General features: G+C 40.7%; 1 non-coding gene across 1 annotated transcript; it reads left to right on the top strand.

Annotated features, from left to right (window-relative positions):
- Positions 1-628: 628 nt before the first annotated feature.
- LOC111544540 lies at positions 629-735 on the top strand. The gene has a single exon (XR_002732199.1). It is a non-coding gene; the product is annotated as a U6 spliceosomal RNA (small nuclear RNA).
- Positions 736-6,782: the final 6,047 nt, after the last annotated feature.

The raw sequence follows: 6,782 nt of genomic DNA, 5'->3' as shown, positions 1-6,782 counted from the left end.
TCTCTTTCCACTTATGAGCCCATAAAATTAAAACAAATTATTTACTTTCAAGATACAATGGAGGTATAGGCATTGGGTAGACATTCCAATTCCAAAAGGGAGAAGTCAGCAAAAAGAAAGAGGCTACAGTTTCCAAGTTTCCATGCAAGTCTGAAATACAGTAGGTAGTCATTATATCTCAGAGCTCCAAAATAATCTCCTTTTACTCCATGTGCCACATCCAGAGTACACTGGTACAAAGGGCGGACTTTCAAGGCCTTGGATGACTCTGCCCCCGTGGCACTGCAGGGAGCAGCCCCTGTGACTGCTTTTACAAGTTGGAGTTGAGCAGCTCTGTCTTTTCCAGGCTCAGAATACAAGCTCTTGGTGGATCTACCATTATAGTTCCTGGAAGGTGGCAGCCCTATTCCCATAGCTGCAATAGGTAGTGCCCTGGTGTGGACTGTATGTGAGGGCTCCACATCCACATTCCCCTCCTCACTGCACTAGTAGAGCTTCTCTGCAGAGGCTCTGCCCCTACAGCAATGTTTTGCATCCTCCAAAATCTAGGGGGAAGTTGCCAAGTCTCCTTCCTTTTTGCACTCTGCGTGCCTGTGGGCTTAACGACATGTAGAAGTTACCAAGTCTTGTGCTTGCTTCGGCAGCACATATACAAAAATTGCAATGATACAGAGAAGATTAGCATGGCCCCTGCGCAAGGATGACACACAAATTCGTGAAGCATTCCATATTTTTAAATCATCAAAGATCAAAAGAGACAAAGAAGGCCATTACATAATGGTAAAGGGATCAATTCATCAGGAAGAGCTAACTACCCTAAATACATATGCACCCAATACAGGAGCACCCAGATTCATAAAGCAAGTCCTGAGAGATTTACAAAGAGACTTAGACTCCCGTACAATAATAAAGGAAGACTTTAACACCCCACTGTCAACATTAGACAGGTCTACGAGACAGAACGTTAATAAGGATATCGAGGATTGAACTCAACTCTGCACCGAGTGGACCTAATAGACATCTGTATGACCTAATAGACATCTGTAGATGTCTATTAGGTCCAAATCAACAGAATATACATTCTTCTCAGCACCACATCGCACTTATTCCACAATTGACCACATAGTTGGAAGTAAAGCACTCCTCAGCAAATGTAAAAGAACAGAAATTATAACAAACTGTCTCTCAGACCACAGTGCAATCAAACTAGAACTCAGGACTAAGAAACTCAATCGAAACTGCTCAACTACATGGAAACTGAACAACCTGCTCCTGAATGACTACTGGGTACATAACGAAATGAAGGCAGAAATAAAGATGTTCTTTGAAACCAAGGAGAACAAAGATACAACATACCAGAATCTCTGGGACACATTTAAAGCAGTGTGTAGAGGGAAATTTATAGCACTAAATGCCCACAAGAGAAAGCTGGAAAGATCTAAAATTGACACTCTAACATCACAATTAAAAGAACTAGAGAAGCAAGAGCAAATACATTCAGAAGCTAGCAGAAGGCAAGAAATAACTAAGATCAGAGCAGAACTGAAGGAGATAGAGACACAAAAAACCCTCCAAAAAATCAATGAATCCAGGAGTTGGTTTTTTGAAAAGATCAACAAAATTGATAGACCACTAGCAAGACTAATAAAGAAGAAAAGAGAGAAGAATCAAATAGACACAATAAAAAAAAGATAAAGGGGATATCACCACCGACCCCCACAGAAATACAAACTACCATCAGAGAATACTATAAACACCTCTACTCAAATCAACTAGAAAACCCAGAAGAAATGGATAATTTCCTGGACACTTACACTCTCCCAAGACTAAACCAGGAAGAAGTTGAATCCCTGAATAGACCAATAGTAGGCTCTGATATTGAGGCAACAATAAATAGCCTATCAACCAAAAAAAGTCCAGGACGACATAGATTCACACAGAATTATACCAGAGGTACAAGGAGCTGCTGGTACCAATCCTTCTGAAACTATTCCAATCAATAGAAAAAGAGGGAATCCTCCCTAACTCATTTTAAGAGGCCAACATTATCCTGATACCAAAGCCTGACAGAGACACAACAAAAAAAGAGAATTTTAGACCAATATCCCTGATGAACACCAATGCAAAAATCCTCAATGCAAACCGAATCCAGTAGCACATCAAACAGCTTATCCACCATGATCAAGTGGGCTTCATCCCTGGGATACAAGGCTGGTTAAACATAAGCAAATCAATAAATGTAATCCAGCATACAAACAGAACCAAAGACAAAAACCACATGATTATCTCAATGGATGCAGAAAAGGCCTTTGACAAAATTCAACTGCCTTTCATGCTAAAAACTCTCAATAAATTCGGTATCCATGGAACATATCTCAAAATAATAAGAGCTATTTATGACAAACCCACAGCCAGTATCATACTGACTGGGCAAAAACTGGAAGCATTCCCTTTGAAAAGTGGTACAAGACAGGGATGCCCTCTCTCACCACTCCTATTCAATGTAGTGTTGGAAGTTCTGGCTAAGGCAATCAGGCAAGAGAAAGAAATCAAGGGTATTCAGTAGGAAAAGAAGAAGTCAAATTGTCCCTGTTTGCAGATGACATGATTGTATATTTAGAAAATCCCATTCTCTCAGCCCAAAATTTCCTTAAGCTGATAAGCAACTTCAGTAAAGTCTCAGGATACAAAATCAATGTGCAAAAATCACAAGCATTCTTAGACACCAGTAACAGACAAACAGAGAGCCAAATCATTAATGAACTCCCATTCACAATTGCTTCAAAGAGAATCAAATACCTAGGAATCCAACTTACAAGGGCTATAAAGGACCTCTTCAAGGAGAACTACAAACCACTGCTCAGTGAAATAAGAGAGGACACAAACAAATGGAAGAACATACCATGCTCAAGGATAGGAAGAATCAATATTGTGAAAATGGCCATACTGCCCAAGGTCATTTATAGATTCAATACCATCCCCATCAAGCTACCAATGCCTTTCTTCACAGAATTGGAAAAAAACTGCTTTAAAGTTCATATGGAACCAAAAAAGAGCCCACATTGCCAAGACAATCCTAAGTCAAAAGAACAAAGCTGGAGGCATCACGCTACCTGACTTCAAACTATACTACAAAGCTACAGTAACCAAAACAGCATGGTACCGGTACCAAAACAGAGATACAGACCAATGGAACAGAACAGAGTCCTCAGAAATAATACCACACATCTACAGCCATCTGATCTCTGACAAACCTCAGAAAAACAAGAAATGGGGAAAGGATTCCCTATTTAATAAATGGTGCTGGGAAAATTGACTAGCCATAAGTAGAAAGCTGAAACTGGATCCTTTCCTTACTCCTTATACAAAAATTAATTCAAGATGGATTAGAGACTTAAATGTTAGATCTAAACCATAAAAACCCTAGATGAAAACCCAGGTAATACCATTCAGGACATAGGCATTGGCAAGGACTTCATGTCTAAAACACCAAAAGCAACGGCAGCAAAAGCCAAAATTGACAAATGAGATCTAATTAAACTAAAGAGCTTTTGCACAGCAAAAGAAACTACCTTCAGAGTGAAAAAGTAACCTAGAGAATGGGAGAAAATTTTTGCAACCTACTCATCTGACAAAGGGCTAATATCCATAACCTACAAAGAACTCAAACTAATTTATGAGAAAAAAGCAAATAACCCCATCAAAACGTGGGCAAAGGATATGAACAGGCATTTCTCAAAAGAAGACATTCATACAGCCAACAGACACATGAAAAAATGCTCATCATCACTGGACATCAAAGATATGCAAATCAAAACCACAATGAGATACCATCTCACACCAGTTAGAATGGCAGTTATTAAAAAATCAGGAAACAATAGGTGCTGGAGAGGATATGGAGAAATAGGAACACTTTTACACTGTTAGTGGGACTGTAAATTAGTTCAACCATTGTGGAAAACAGTGTGGCGATTCCTCGAGGATCTACAACTAGAAATACCATTTGACCCAGCCATCCCATTACTGGGGATACACCCAAAGGACTATAAATCATGCTGCTATAAAGACACATGCAAGGCCGGGCACAGTGGCTCAAGCCTGTAATCCCAGCACTTTGGGAGGCCGAGACGGGTGGATCATGAGGTCAGGAGATCGAGACCATCCTGACGAACATGGTGAAACTCCGTCTCTACTAAAAAATACAAAAAACTAGCCGGGCGAGGTGGCGGGTGCCTGTAGTCCCAGCTACTCAGGAGGCTGAGCCAGGAGAATGGCATGAACCTGGGAGGCAGAGCTTGCAGTGAGCTGAGATCCCACCACTGCACTCCAGCCTGGGCGACAGAGCGAGACTCCGTCTCAAAAAAAAAAAAAAAAAAAAAGACACATGCACACGTATGTTTATTGCAGCACTATTCACAATAGCAAAGACTTGGAATCAACCCAAATGTCTATCAGTGACAGCCTGGATTAAGAAAATGTGGCACATATACACCATGGAATACTATGCAGCCATAAAAATGGATGAGTTTGTGTCCTTTGTAGGGACATGGATGCAGCTGGAAACCATCATTCTCAGCAAACTATTGCAAGAACAGAAAATCAAACACCGCATGTTCTCACTCATAAGTGGTAATTGAACAATGAGATCACTTGGACAGAGGAAGGGGAACATCACACACTGGGGCCTATTGTGGGGAGGAGACGGAGGGGAGGGATAGCATTAAGAGATATACCTAATGTAAATGATGAGTTAATGGGTACAACACACCAACATGGCACATGTATACACATGTAACAAACCTGCACATTGTGCACATGTACCCTAGAACTTGAAGTATAATAATAAAAAAAAAATTAAAAATAAAAATTACCAAATCTTATGGCTTCCACCTTCCAGAGCTGTGGCCTGAGCTTTATCTGGGCCCCTTTGAGCTGAGGCTGGAGTCAAAGTAGCCTGGATTCAGGGAGCACTGTCCCAAGGCTGCACTGGGTAGCAGATCCCTGAGCCTAGCCTCTGAAACCATTTTTCCTCCTAAGCCTCTGAGCCTGTGATGAGAGGGGCTGCCTCAAAGATCTCTGAAATATCTTTGAGGCCTCTTTTCATGGTCTTGGATATTAGCACTTTAGTCCCTTTTAGTCGTGCTAATCTCTCAAGCAAGTGGTTTCTCCACAGCCTGCTTGGATTCTTCACCAGAAAATGGGTTTTTCTTTTATACAACATGGCTAGACTAACTTTTCCAAAGTTTTACACTCTCCTTTTAAATATAAGTTAGAACTGTAAGTCATTTCTTTGCTCCCACATATGAATTAGTTTGTTAGAAGCATCTAGGCAACATCTTGAACACTTTGCTGCTTAGAAATTTCTTCTGCCAGATACCCTAGGTCATCACTCTTAAGTTCAAACTTTTACAGATCCATAAGGCATGAAAACAATGAAGCCAAGTTCTTTGCTAAGGCATAACATGAGTGAGCTTTGTTCCAGTTCCAATAAGTTAATTTTCATCTGAGACCTCATAAGCCTGAACTTCATTGTCTGTATCACTATCAGTATTTTGGTCAACACCATTTAACAAGTCTCAGAAGATCCAAACTTTCCCTTATCTTTCTGTCTTCTGAGACCTCCAGGCTCTTTCAACATCTGCCTACTGTCCAGTTCCAAATCTGCTTCCACATTTTCAGTTATTTGTGTAGCAACTCTCCAATGTCCAGTATCGATTTTCTGTATAAGGCCATTCTTACATTTCTATAAAGAAATAACAGAGGCTGTGTGACCTGTAAAGAAAAGAGGTTTAATTGGCTTGCCATTCTGTAAACTGTAACAGCATGGCTTCAGTATTTGCTTCTGGAAAGGGCCTCAGGAACCTTACAATCATGGCAGAAGGCAAAGAGAGAATGGACAAATCACATAGTGAGAGTCGAAGCAAGAGAGGGAGCATGGAGGTGCCACACACTTTTAAATGATGTGATCTTTTATGAACTCATTCATCACCAAGGGGATGGCACTAAGCCATTAATGAGATATCTGCCCACATGATCTAAGCATCTCCACCAGGACCGACCTCCAACAATGGGAATTTTATTTCAACATGAAATTTGGAGGGAACAAATATCCAAACTGTATTAGTCATGGTTCTCTAAAGGAACAATATTAAAAGGATAGATATATATGTAAAGAGGAGTTTATTAAGGAGTATTGACTCATACAATCACAAGGTGAAGTGTCACAATAGGTCGTCTGCAGGCAGAGGAACAAGGAAGCCAGTCTGAGTCCCAAAACCTCAAAAATAGGGAATTTGACAGTGCAGCCTCCAGTCTGTGACCAAAGGCACAAGAGCCCTTAGCAAACCACTACTGTATGTACAAGAGTCTAAAGGCCTAAGAACTTGGAGTTCAATATTTGAGGGCACCAAACATCCACCACAGGAGAGAGATGAAGGCCAGAAGACTCAGCAAGTCTGCTCTTTCCATCTTCTGCTCACTTTATTCTAGCTGCACAGGCAGCTCATTAGATGGTGCCCACCCAGATTGAGAGTGGGTCTGCCTCTCGCAGTCCACTCACTTAAATGTCAGTCTCCTTTGGCAACACCCTCACAGGCACATGAAGGAACAATACACATTGCATCTTTCAATCTAATCAACTTGACGCTCAATATTAATCATAACAAGTCTACCCATTGTCAACTTAAGCCCATACACATCTCCTGAAATCATATATAATCTTCAAATAAAGACAATAGTAAAGTCATAATTATGCCTAACATAATACAGCTTTCCCTTTTACT

This window comes from Piliocolobus tephrosceles, chromosome 4, assembly GCF_002776525.5.
Source record: "Piliocolobus tephrosceles isolate RC106 chromosome 4, ASM277652v3, whole genome shotgun sequence".
In the NCBI taxonomy this organism is placed as follows: domain Eukaryota; kingdom Metazoa; phylum Chordata; class Mammalia; order Primates; family Cercopithecidae; genus Piliocolobus; species Piliocolobus tephrosceles.
This window is presented reverse-complemented; position numbering and strand designations above follow the sequence as displayed.